General features: G+C 32.1%; 1 long non-coding RNA gene across 1 annotated transcript; it reads right to left on the bottom strand.

Annotated features, from left to right (window-relative positions):
- Positions 1-5,839: 5,839 nt before the first annotated feature.
- Positions 5,840-6,918, bottom strand: LOC139490690 (uncharacterized). Its single transcript, XR_011656376.1, has 2 exons — positions 6,797-6,918; positions 5,840-6,204 (listed from the first exon to the last, which is right to left on the bottom strand). It is a non-coding gene; the product is annotated as an uncharacterized lncRNA (long non-coding RNA).
- Between the last annotated feature and the right edge of the window lie 8,038 nt (positions 6,919-14,956).

Raw genomic sequence — 14,956 nt, 5'->3', positions numbered from 1 at the left:
ACTTTAACGGTTAAATGTTATTATTCCGGATGCCAAATCAAAGAACTTTGTAGCTTTGTGGGTAAAGGTGACCATTGTTGATCATTGTTTTCCCTGACTGAAAGTATCTAAAATCAGTCAACAGCATGTCCATTTTCCAATTTACAAAAAAATATGCTTTTGTAGAATTTGTCTAAAGCATTTGACTGTTTGCCACATGATTTTCTTTTCTAAAAACTTGAACCAGAGACATATATCAGTATTATCAGTGCTTTTTTCCCCGACTAATGCATTCTTAAATGGAACATATGGTTAGAACCCTCTCCACCCTTTATCCTTCTGTTCTCATACTACTGACTCTGAACAACAAATTTATTTATTTCGTAAAAAAAAATATTTCCGTACTCCATGTACTCTTTACAACAAAATGATTATATCAAGTTATCTGTGTATGTTATTTTATCAAACGCCATTTTTTCCAAGATTATAATAGTTGTTTTCCGCTGAAATTGTTTTACACCCCCCCCCCCCCCTCCCCTTTTTATATCAATATTGTATTTACATTGTGTATTAGATCAAATACCGGTATATTCGTTCAGCGAATGCTTACTTGTTTTTGTCTTTTAATTGAGCCATTTCAGTCGAGATTTTAAAGTGTGTCTTACTATGTTGTGATGATACATTCAGGTTAGGATGCTTTGGAAAGTTAGAGCCTGTTAAAACGTATTTAAAAACCGCTGTATTGGTTTGCACATGTCCTGTGACTTGAACCTGTGGTTCAGTGGTTTTCGTTTTGTTGATGTGATCCATAAGCGTTTTTTTTTTTTATATATAGATTAGACCGTTGGTTTTTCTGTTTGAATGGATTTACACTAGTCATTTTTGGAGCCCTATATAACTTATTTTTTTATGGTGTATGCCAAGTCTCTGTGTTGAAGGCATTATTTTGACCTATAATTAATGGTTTACTTTTATAAGTTGTGACTTGGATGGAGAGTTGTCTCATTGGCACTCATACCACACCTCCTTATATCTATAATCTGTCAATATTGAATGCCAACTTGATTTATTTGATAAAATTGTCAACCCAATACTTCTGTATGGGTGTGAAGCTTGAGGTTTTTGAAATGAATTCAAAAATCGAAAGTGTTCATTATCCCATAAAGTTTTTCTTAAATTATTACGTGAAGAAAAAAAAGTCTACTCCTGATTTTATTATATATGGTGAATTGGGAAGATATCCATTAGAAATTGCAATCAAATTAAGAAGGATTTATTAACGTTTTAAGTTGGTAACTGGAAAACCTGATAAATTACCTTTATTTTGTATAAATAAGTTACTATCAAATAAAGTGCAGATATTTTATGGTAAAAACAAGTAAAATCAATTTTAAATACGTGAGGCTTCTCATATGAATGGAACAACATCTTTTTTGTTAACAAAACATGGTTACATGTAACCATACAACAGACATTCAAATAAATAGATCCGTTCAAACAAACTTGGCTAGCAAGTCTACATGAATCACCAAACGCATTGAATTGTCGTTTATGTAAGGATACTTTGGATTTTGAGAAATATTTTAGTAATTTGGATGACAGACATATATCGTTATTTTTTAAATTTCGAACTCTGAACACGAAAACTGGAAGATGAGAAATTAGAAAGTGTGTATTGTGTAATTTAGATGCCATTTATCATGAATAATCATTCTATTACATTTTTAATTGATATGCTTTTGATAACTATGGAAAACAATGTATTAAATTTCATTTTAAGAATAGAAATTACCACGTTGAAGTTTCATGGCTTAATAAATTGTGTCTTTTTGTTGTTGGGATATACAAGTACCCGGTCAAGTCCACCCTGCGTTTTTGTAAGATGTATTTCTATTTGTATCCTTCTGATGAGTTAATTCTTTTTCAACTGACTTCTATAGTTCGTTCTTATGTTGTACTGTTTCACCACTGTCCCAGGTTAGGGATTTGGAGGGGGGTTGACCCCGCAAACATGTTTAACCTCGCCACATTCTCTATGTATGTGCCTGTTCCAAGTCAGGAGCCTGTAATTCAGTGGTTGTCGTTTGTTGATGCGCTACATATTATTTTTTTGTACATAAATTAGGCCGTTTTCTCGTTTGAATTGTTTTACATTTGTCCTTTCGAGCCCTTTAATATCTAACTTTGATGTATGGGCTTTGCTCATTGTTGAAGGCCGTACAGTGACCTATAGTTTATAATTTCTGTGTCATTTGGTCTCTTGTGGAGAGTTGTCTCATTAGTATCATCATTTTATGTTTGTAGACAAGAATATACTTCATGACAAAACTCTCTTATTTGTTGATCTTGTATTACTGATCTTTTCGTCTGTTTAGTTTCTGTATATCTCCCTTATTTAAAACAAAAGTGTATAAAAACCACATATTTTGGGAATCAGCGTATATCTAGCTATCATTTGATTCTGTAAATAAATTCATCATAGATTACCAGGGTTGAAATTTTGTATATGCGTCAGACGCGAGTTTTGTCTACAAAAGACTTATCAGTGTCGCTCGAATAAAAAAAAAGTCAAAAAAAAGTCAAAAAAGTTCAAAGTTGAAGAGAACTGAGGACCAAAAGTTAAAAAAAGTTTTGTCAAATTCTGCTAAGGTAATCTATTCCTGAGGTAGAAAAGCTTTTAAATAAAAGTATTTAAAAAAATCAACGTTTTGTAAACAGTTAAATTATGATTATGACCATATAGATGTTAATTCATGTCAACACAAAAGTGCTGACTACTGGGCTGGTGATACCCTCGGGGAATAAAAACTCAACCAGCAGTGACATTTTCTCAAATCAATTTTATGGTGTATTGGTATAAAACCTTCAGTTGTTTTCTGAACATTTTATTTCTTCCGCATATTTTGTTTCTTGCGCTGTATTGTTGGATATGATATCGTACAGTTAATAAACCTTTGAAACTGACCCTTTGAGCTTACACTTTTTTTTTGTAATAGTTCATTTCCCCGAACACTGTTTTCTTATTATCAATTGCTTTACCTTGTGTCATGTCGTGATGAAATTCTTTATTAACAAGGGTACGAGTCTAATTTTCATTGAGACCCTCAATCAAAGTGGGTGTATACAGTTAACATCCATACATCAAATACAGAGACATCTGACATAGGGACAGGAAAGTTGCATCGAATTTATATATCCTGCACAGGCAAATGAAATTACCATCTATAAACAGCATGGGTTCGCCATATAAGACCATGATTACTTGTGATGCAGAGTATCTAACTTCAATGCCTAAATGAAATTCTTTGGTCTACACAATCTGATGAGTTATTGCAACCAGTGGCGGATCCAGGGGAGGGGGGTTCCGGGGGTGCGCACCCCCCTTTATTTTTGCCGATCAATGCATTTGTATCGGGACATATCGGGACATATGTTTTGCATCCCCCCTTTGCCCTGGGTTAGCACCCGCCCTTTCGAAAATTCATGCATCCGCCCCTGGCAACAGTAGTTTACCATTGTTTAAATCTAGATAATCAACTAAAGAAACAAATAAAGGTACTTCGACAGGGTAAGTGTCGCCTGTGATGGACGCATCACCCAACTTATGTATAGCTGCGTCATCCTGTTAGATGCTACAATAAGCAGACATATTTCAGTCAACCTTATCATGCTAATGTGACTCTGAATTTGTTCGGAAAACATGCAAAAGAAGATATTCGTGTTTTATTCTCAAACTTTTTGACAACTGTCATATTCCTGACTTGGTACAGACATTTTCTAATGCAGAATATGGTGGATTAGACCTGGTTTTATAGCTAGCAAATTTTACCTCTCACTTGTATGCCAGTCGCATAAAATTTCATTTTTGTTTTATGTTGACTTCAAATATTTACTAGCCTTCATATAAAAACATATTGTTCTCAAATATATATGTCATTACTAAAAAAAAATAAGAAGTTGTATGATTGCCAATGTGTCATTTATACACAATTGAACTTTGACATTTTTTACTTCTCTGTTTTGTCACAGAAATGTATATTTGTAGACGATGTGCCAATATACTTTCTAATAAAGGTTTATATATTATTGTATATAATGACAATCTAATTAAAAACCGATCTCTCATCGCTCCTGTTTCTGATATGTCGCGTGGGAGTCTAATTAAAAACCGATCTCTCATCGCTCCTGTTTCTGATATGTCGCGTGGGAGATCTAACGAAACCGGCTTTGAGGTCACATGTGAGTGAACTAAAAGTTATGAATTTATAAAGATATGCAAATGAGTTGACGACCTATTAATAAGCCAATCAAAAAAGTTTATGAATTATTTTGACTGACGATTTAGTCGTAAATAAAATGAGTTACATCCCTTTGCCTTACGTTAAACTTCCAAGATCGTAGAAGACTCAATTTCAATGGTCGAAAAAGACACACCTACGAGGTCACTCACATGTGACCTCAAAGCGGGTTTCGTTAGATCTCCCACGCGACATATCAGAAACAGGAGCGATGAGAGATCGGTTTTTAATTAGATTGATATAATGAGGGTCTCACAATTAATTGCAGTCAATATAATGAAAGGGAAACAACCTCATAAGAACACTACAATTTGTATTAAATTGTCAAGCTATCTAGGCGTTTGAATATATTGTTTAATTTTGATCTGTGCAATTACTTGTTATAATATGCTGCTGTGGACTTAGAAATAAGCTATTAAATTTTTACTTGAATATTCATAGGAAACAGTCCATTTAAATAAATATGGAAAGATAGTAATGGAAATTCTATATTTGAGAAAAGGGGCATGGGTCTTATGTTGTTGTGAGTTCATTTCATGTATGCAAGATTACAAAAAGAAAATACACATATCCTCAGTGATTGATATAATCTTGCATCCAGTTCATGTTAAGTTATGGGCATAGAAAACTCTAGAGGAAAGAACCGAATACAAGATAATATCTTAACGTTTCAGAAACCAAAATGTGGACTACCATGCACAATGCAATGCAGAAGAGCTCACTGGATATAGTGCACAGTTGTTTTTCAGTTATAAAACTACTCTGGAGCTCATAAAATGAAGCATTATAATCAACATTATTGTCATCCACTTTTGTGCTGCATGGTTATATACTGATATGAACTCTTGCTTTATATGTTTAATGTTGTGTGCATGACTCGATATGTATGTTTTGTTTTACTTGTTGTTATGTCGGTTTTAAAAGCTCTTCAGAGCTTATGTTTGTAATTGCTTGCTTATACCGACTCTAAATAAAGCTTAATGTCTTATGTCTTATGTCTCATCCCAGATTATATTATTTTTACTGTTGTAATGAAAAAGCAAACACAAACATGCCAATACACTTGCCCTAATTGACCTTTCCCTTGAAAATCGATAAAGCAAAGGTTTGTTTTGTCAACATGATCCCATGGTAATGCTCATGTTTTTCTAATGTTGTCTCGTGCTCATCAACCCAAAATGCATACATGTAAAACTAATATTGAAATATAAATATAAAAACATATCCACATTTTGGTACTTATGGGTGGGAGAGGGGGGAACTTATCAAGAACCTCATCAACCCAAACAGGCAATATGTATTGCCTGACCAAACATAGCCCTTAAACCAACCACCACTTGGATATTGAAAGAATGAGGATGTATCACATGTACTTCCGCCAAAGATATCAACCAATGAGGTTATACACATATCCTCAGTGATTGATATAATCTTGCATCCAGTTCATGTTAAGTTATGGGCATAGAAAACTCTATAGTCCATACAGCATATTTGCAGGCCAATCTCAAAATATACCACTAGCAAGGCTTTCCCTTAAGGAATAGTATTCCCAATACTCAAAACAAATTCAACACTTTTATTAAATATTATTCCTTTTAAAATTACTTTAAAACACTTCTAAACATTTAAAGATGCATGTAAACAGTTCTTTATAAATCGTTCATAATTCAATAAATTCTCATGAATTTGACCACATACAGACTTTTAAAAGTTGAGTAAAGGCAATGAACTCATATCAAAATGAACATTGTCATTATTCTAATAACATCTTCAGCATGTGGAAAGCTTGTAAGCAAAGGGACTTAACCTCCAAGTGTAAACTATTCTGGCTTGTCTCTTTCTTTACTGTTGTTGAATCAAACACACTCTTTACTTCATAATCAGGAACATTGACAATTGTATTTCCACTCGATTCTTCACATGTCTACTGAAAATATATTAACCAATAACAAATTGTGTATTTGTACTAAAGACAGCATTAGTCACACTTTGAAAAGGAAAAATCCCTTTGCCTACAATCCACGTGGAAAACCACTAGGGAATCAGTGTCCCTCGAACTGTAGACAAAGAAATTTAAATTAAAAAATTCAACCATACATTAAATTTAAGTATACATTTGTACTAGTATACAAAATCATTCAACATTATATTTATTTATTAATTTAGATAAAACAAAACAAAACAAAAATATTGCAACCATTATTTAATCTCCCATGACAAAAAGATTTTTGTGACATATTTCAACACATCAATGAAATTAATTACACATCCAATAGAAAACATCATGAAATTACGGAAAAATTATTAGCATTACTTTTAAATAGGTTCATTTGAACATAAAGCTGCTTCCATCACATTTTTTTTTTTTTTTTTTTTTTTTTAGTACCGTGCCATATTGGCATCTTCTGCCTTTCTCAACACAGACATACATAATTTAGTGTAGTATCAATATTTTCCCCTTGCATTATTTTCCTATTTTCAGAAATCAAAACATTACTTCATTTGCAATTTGTTCTCACCATATTCTGATTAGAAAAAATCCTTTCCTTTTAAAAAGGTTGTTGAAACTCATTGACATGAATCATCGTGCAATGTCATATTACTTCTCCTTCATTCGTCACTCTGTCAAAGCTGTAGGTAACACCATCTGAAAACAAAAACATTCTATTCAATTCTATGTACAATCAAAAAGACCGCTGAACGCGGACCTCGACGAAGACACCTTATAATTCAATACACATCACTCCGATAAAAAACATGAATATCAAGTGACATGTCACACTAAATTATTCCACTTTCTCAATAATTCTATTCTTTTCTAACAAAGTCTTTAAATAGCATTTCTATCAGTATGTACGATGTAAAAATAAATGAAAAGTCCACAACACAGTCAAAAGTAACAAAAGAAACTATTTACCCTATAAACAATTTATTATTCTCCTTTCAACTACAATTTTCCAAAATGGCCAAAGCCCCCACTTCCACATATATTTTATATAGCGATAGCACTTTGCCCTGCGCTTAACCGGCGCACGGCATAACAAATATCTGACCACCTGGGTTGATAATATCTACACAAGGTCTAAATCCCAAAACATCAGTTTGCCACCAAGGTCAAACATTACCATCTAGTTCTATCAAGAAGCCGCCAAGGCGAATATAAATGACCACCAAGGTCTTGACGCCCCCAAGGCTAGTATTTTTAATTCATTGTTGCCATCAAGGCAAATGTAAAAAATCATAAAAATGACCACCTAGGTCTATTGCCACCAAGGCATATATAAATGACCACCTAGGTCTTTTGCCACCAAGGCATATATAAATGACCACCAAGGTCTTAAAGCCACCAAGGCTATATTGCCACCAAGGCAAATGTAAGTAAAAGTTAAAGAATATAGTAACTTTGCCGACAACACGTGGAGCACGACCTTCCCACAGCTTGGATATTGAAAGAATGAGGATGTATCACATGTACTTCCGCCAAAGATATCAACCAATGAGGTTACATTTGTTTCCCTATTTATTGTAATGTATTAGCAGTCAGATAAACAGATAGCCAGCAGTGTGTGCCTTCTCAATATATATATAATGGTCATCATTGTAGATAAATCGTCACCTCATGTTGCATTTGTATTGATATCATTTTTTTTTGTAGACTAATTTAAGTACTAACACTTTCACTTAGTTAGCAGTGCTATTCTTAGGTACAGGCTTTTTCAGCTTATGTAATGACTGATCGGTTGTTTATAAATTGTTTGGTAGAGAAAAAAAAATGAGTACTCTTTTCTTTAAACCTATTTGCAAAGTCAAAACATACAATTTTCAATTTATTTTATATCATTTTCCTTAATTTCTTAATATAGATTTTCAAATGAATTTAGATCACTAAAACTCCTAATGTTAAGATAGAATTTTACGAAAGGAAAGAAATTTATTAGATATGAATAAACTGCCTGTAGTTTACACCTATGAGATAACTAAAGACTTCTTGATATCCACATAAACAGTCTTCAACTAAAAACATGTTTTTAACCAAATGGGAATACATTTTGTGGATGATACAGATTAAGAATAGATTAGAATAGAAATATATATATGTTACATGTAATGAAATGTTGAAGTGGTATGGCCAATTTCCCCTGTATTTATTTTAATCATTGGATTACAATCAGAAAGTTCATAGTACCTAGAGTTACTTGGAATATTGGTGTCCATAACATACGTTGAAAGGTTTTCTGATTTTGCCAATAACCATACAAAAATGTAATTGAGCACTAAACAAATTGGATGCAATTTAAAACACGACAAAAAAAATGATGTTTCTGGATTTAATTTTATGAGGTAAATTGTTTTGTCAAGTTTATAAAATTTTAATATTTGAAAGACAACAAATTTCTTTCCATCTTTTTAGATTTTTGTTTTGGCCAAAGCTGTATCACTTTTATTATTTTTTTTTATAAATTTAAAGAATTTTCTTTTTTTTTAGTCATTAAGCCAGTAAAAATTAGTAATGTTCAGAAATATGAAAACTCCTTAAAATAGCTCAGACTTTGTAAGTAAACTCATGAAGCTGTGATACTGTATGTTTAAATAAAGATTAAAAGCAATTTTGGTAGACCCTGGTGTTAAATAAATTAGGAGTTATTGGCCTAACCTTTTATTCAAAGGATTATGATAGTCACACAGAAGATAAATATATAAACACAGATACTAATGTATATATATTTTTGATTCTCAATTCACATCAGATATAATCAACTTCAATGTATGCTGATTAAAAAATTACAGACAGTTTACCCTCTCGGTCTAAATGATAATATCATGGGAATTGGTAATATATCTAGAACCAATTCCGTTAACATTTTGGATATAGTTTCTAAAACTGTTCGTAAAAAACGTTCTCACGGTCGTAGAACAAATCGCAATCAAAGAAGATTTCGGGCCAATCATACCAATATTTCGGACCTAATTTCTATTTCAAAAAACAACGGCAGACATTATCTGTTAACAAAACTCTGTTCGTTACCGGTTAATAAGTTAAATAAAATTTTGGAGGATTGCAACACAATTTCATATAGCAGTCCTAAGTATGAAATTGTTCAAATTATTATGGCATATTGTTATTCTAAATTATTTCCCAAAATTGATCGCCCTGAAGATCATAAAAAACATTTTATTAAAATTAAGTATGTCAATAAAGGCTTTGATTTTGTAAATATTGCCGGTATATTTAACGACCATTCTGTTAAAGAACAAATTCCTGGATATTTTGACAATACTGAGCTACCTCTTATTTGTTATATTTACAAGAAATCTACCCGGAAATTTGTGTTTAATTATAGTCAATTGTGTAAAGATGTTAATATCAGTGAAAATACACCTACTTCATGTAATTGCAGTAATTCCGAATATATTTATTGCCCCATTTCCCATGTTATTACAGGAGATCTTAACATCGTTCAAGACCGAGAGTTAAAATCATTCCTCAGTAAAGGACCTAAATATCGTCCCCCGTCAATTATTAATTGGAATGAGTGTCGTAATATCATCCACGACTCACTCCATACTTACTGTATGAAATGGATAAAACGGGAAAAAGCTGACAAAAAATCTTTGGACTCTTTCTTTAATTCAGTAATGAAGATAGTTGATATACGTATTCAACATTTTAAAGAACATTTTACTATAAACCCTTACAACAATAAACCTATTTCTCGTATCAAACATAAACTAAAAGAACTAGCCAAGGAATTTGTTTTTGTCCCGGCAGATAAAGCTGCTAATAATATTATTATTGTTTGACGTAAATTTTACATTGAGGTTCTGAAAAAGGAAATCACCAATTCACCAACATTCCAACTGACTCCATTTTCAGAAAACGAAATCTGTAACAAACATAAACTTTTAGGCACCGCTTTACAAGCAGAGCCAAATACAATGAAAGTCCCAACTATGTATTGGCTTCCGAAGCTACACAAAACCCCTTACAAATATAGATTTATTTCGTCTTCAAGCCATTGTTCAACTACTAAATTGTCTATTCTTCTTACCAGCACACTTGGTTCAATTAAAAACCTGATAATAAATTGTTCAAATAAGGCCTTCGAAAATAGTGGAATAAATTACTTTTGGAGTGTCAAGAACTCGTTGGAAGTACTTGATAAATTGCATGCTTATATTGGTGATTTTGAATCTGTTCAAAGTTTTGATTTTTCTACCCTGTATACCACATTGCCTCACATTCTCATTAAGAAAAAATTCACATACCTAATTAAATGGGCATTCAAAAAATCAGAATGTGAATATATATGTTCAAACTCTTTTAGGTCATTTTTTAGTAGCAATAAACAAAAAAACTATGTTAATTGGACATGCTTTGATACTATATATGCCCTTGAATTTTTACTAGATAACATTTTTGTTCGCTTTGGGGATTCCGTATATCGTCAGATTATCGGAATTCCAATGGGGACTAACTGTGCACCACTTATTGCGGACCTGTTTTTGTATTGTTATGAGTTACAATTTATGACAAAAATAAGCAAAGACCCATCGAAACAACATCTGATAAACAAATTTAATAATACTTTTAGATATTTGGATGATATTTTGGCTCTCAATAATGACGACTTCAGTATGTATATTAATGAAATTTATCCTGTTGAACTTACTTTAAATAAAGCTAATACTAACAATGACCACTGCCCTTTTCTCGATCTTGATATCTATATCACTAATGGAAAGCTGAATACTAAAATTTATGATAAAAGGGATGATTTTTCATTTCCTATCGTTAATTATCCGTTTTTAGATGGTGACGTTCCCTTGTCACCATCTTACGGTGTTTATATATCTCAACTTGTACGATTCGCTCGTGTATGTAACAATGTTTTAGATTTTAACGAGAGAAATTTATGTATTACTGAAAAATTATTACACCAGGGTTTTCGATATCACAAACTAGTCAAAACTTTTACTAAATTTTATCATCGGTATAAAGACATTATTCGTAAATATAGCTCAACATGCAGACTTTTAATACGTTCAGGTATTTCACATCCAATTTTTTATGGTAATATTCTTTATAAAGCACAAAGGTGTCAGTATTCACCTCAGAAACTTACAAAACCTTTGAATAGACTTATTAAGAAGGGATATAATTACGATACTGTTGTCAAGTCATTAAAGATTGCATATTTTGGCGTTAATATTGAGTCATTGATAAGGTCTTTGCATCGGAACTAAACACATTTATTCTAAAAACAGTTGTTGGCATGACACGGGTTATGTTCTTCTCATATATGTTATGATGGTATGATACTAAACCCCTGACGGGAAGGATTGTGCCTGATGTTCATATGATGAAATCATAATCTTTCAGTCAGTTTAGTTGAAGTCTGGAGCTGGCATGTCAGTTAACTGCTAGTAGTCTGTTGTTATTTATGTATTATTGTCATTTTGTTTATTTTCTTTGGTTACATCTTCTGACATCAGACTCGGATTTCTCTTGAACTGAATTTTAATGTGCGTATTGTTATGCGTTTACTTTACTACATTGGTTAGAGGTATAGGGGGAGGGTTGAGATCTCACAAACATGTTTAACCCCGCCGCATTTTTGCGCCTGTCCCAAGTCAGGAGCCTCTGGCCTTTGTTAGTCTTGTATTATTTTAATTTTAGTTTCTTGTGTACAATTTGGAAATTAGTATGGCGTTCATTATCACTGGACTAGTATATATTTGTTTAGGGGCCAGCTGAAGGACGCCTCCGGGTGCGGGAATTTCTCGCTACATTGAAGACCTGTTGGTGACCCTCTGCTGTTGTTTTTTATTTGGGCGGGTTGTTGTCTCTTTGACACATTCCCCATTTCCATTCTCAATTTTATTTTTTATTTAACAAAAAGCTATTCACAATTGCTTTACTCAAGTTTTAGTTCATCCCTAAGTTTTACATTTAATTTGTGCCATAAAAGCCAAATTCATTTTGTGCTTCAATTGATTGCTCATTTGTATATATCATATAATATATATAAACATATATATAGAAAAACATTTTGACTTCAAATGGTCAAGATAAGTGAATGTCATTGACAGCTGCATCAGAGGTAACTGTTATTGTGTCCTGGTCAAGGTCATTATGGAATGTATTTATTTGACCTTGTATAGAGTAAACATGTATTACCATCATACTATACACAATTGTTAAATGTAATTTGTGAGAAAAATAAAATCTTTTTATTTTGGAGTTTGTGAAATATTATATATTTTTTTTAGATATGCCAGGTAATATTCAGTAATAGGGATGCACATAACATGAAACAATTCAATAAAGAAAATGATAAATTTATTGAAATGTGAACAGAGGAAGATAGGGAGATAAAGATTTTTGAGGCAACAAATCAAGAATACATCATAGCATTTAAAATAAACAATCATATCCTTGTGTTTGTCAAGTTTCTTGTTGGGTTTTTTTTTTTTGGGGGGGGGGATTACACAAATAGAATAAAAAAATATAAGAACCAATTTAGTTGATATTAGTAAGAATATTTCGTTTGTAATCCATGGATGAATTAATAGAAACGTAAGCCCTATTTTAACAACAAGAACAGAAAGAAGTGCCAGAATCAGCTAAGGTCAACTTTGCATGAGGGAGTTGGAACTTAACCTTCTTTGGTAATTTCTTTATTTAAACAATGGGGAATTTTAGAAAAAATATATTAGAAATAATGTTAGTACCAAAGCACAATCCTCTGAGCTTATTATAAAAAAATCAACTGAAGGAGACACAAATCAATATGAAAAAATAGATGATTGTTTCTATTTACTGGAAACATATTTTAAATTATAAGGTACAGTTACATCATGTAGAGAAACCTCATTTTGAATAATCACCTAGCTTTAATTAACTGCTCTACTAGCACAATTTGCCATCAAAACTATTTTTGAATTATTAACAAGCACTTCCTAGCAACAGTACATGTACCGACGCTCATAATTTAGTATGTGCATGATCTTTTAAGCGGAAGTTTGATAACCTTACCTAGTTATATTTAAATGTTTGGAATTTAACATTATAAATGTAATCGAAAACAAATTTACTGTCCACAGGTAAAAGTAATAAAACATAAAATCATTGTAACATTGAAACAATTCAATAAAGAAAATGATAAATTTGTTTAAATGTGAACAGTAGAAGATAGGGATAGTAAGAATATTTCGTTTGTAATCCATGGATGAATTAATAGAAACGTAAGCCCTATTTGAACAACAAGAACACAAAGAAGTGCCACAATCAGCTAAGGTCAACTTTTCATGAGGGAGTTGGAAATTAACCTTCTTTGGTAATTTCTTTATTCAAACAATGGGTAATTGTAGAAAAAATATGTTAAAAATCATGTTAGTACCAAAGCACAATCCTCTGAGCTTATTATCACCCTTGAACTTAAAGTCCACCAGTAGAGGTATTGACCCAGTGTTAGTAAATGAAAATAACAACGTTAACATTTTGAACACAATGATGTATAAATATGCAGAAACATGATGGGATATACATGTATTATCAAAAGGAATTTATAAAATCGATGAGCAAAATTTAGCTAAGCTAAAGGTCAACTTTGCATGAAAGAGTGGGACCTTTCTTGACTAATTTATTTTAGAAACAGAATCATTCAGTAAAATATGTTATAAATTATGTCAGTACTGAAGTACGAACTACTAAGATGACATCCTTAGGAACACACAGTCCACCAGTATCAATATCGACCCTGTGCTAGTCAATGGTCTTAGTAACACTTTATAAATTTCGTTAACAACTCTTGATATAATTAAGGAGATATGGTATAATAGTCAATAAGACAAAACTATCCACCAATGAAGTGGATGTAGGCAATTAGAAAACCTCATACCATATAGTCGGCATTAAAAGGCCCTGACATAGCACATATAAAACAATCCAATTGAGAAAACTAACGGCTTATTTTATATCACAAAACAATTTACCAAAAGCTTTTATGACAGACATGAACCAATGACAACTACTTAACTACAGGCACATACAGAATGAGGCTGGGTTAAACATGTTAGCGAACGCTCAAACTTCCACTAACCACAACATTAGAACAAACTATAAAAAATCAACTGAAGGAGACACAACTCAATATGAAAAAATAGATGATTGTTTCTATTTACTGGAAACATATTTTGAATAATAAGGTACAGTTACATCATATAGAGAAACCTCATTTTGAATAATCACCTAGCTTTAATTAACTGCTCTAATAGTACACATTTTACCAAGTTGCCATCAAAACTATTTTTGAATTATTAACAAGCACTTCCTAGCAACAGTACATGTACCGACGCTCATAATTTAGTATGTGTATGATCTTTTAAGCGGAAGTTTGATAACCTTACCTAGTTATATTTAAATGTTTGGAATTTAACATTATAAATGTAATCGAAAACAAATTTACTGTCCACAGGTAAAAGTAATAAAACATAAAATCATTGTAACATTGAAACAATTCAATAAAGAAAATGATAAATTTGTTTAAATGTGAACAGTAGAAGATAGGGATAGTAAGAATATTTCGTTTGTAATCCATGGATGAATTAATAGAAACGTAAGCCCTATTTGAACAACAAGAACACAAAGAAGTGCCACAATCAGCTAAGGTCAACTT

This window comes from Mytilus edulis, chromosome 10 (assembly GCF_963676685.1).
Source record: "Mytilus edulis chromosome 10, xbMytEdul2.2, whole genome shotgun sequence".
NCBI classification, from domain to species: Eukaryota; Metazoa; Mollusca; class Bivalvia; order Mytilida; family Mytilidae; genus Mytilus; species Mytilus edulis.
Note: the sequence above shows the minus strand (reverse complement) of the source record. Positions and strands in the feature narration are given on the sequence as shown.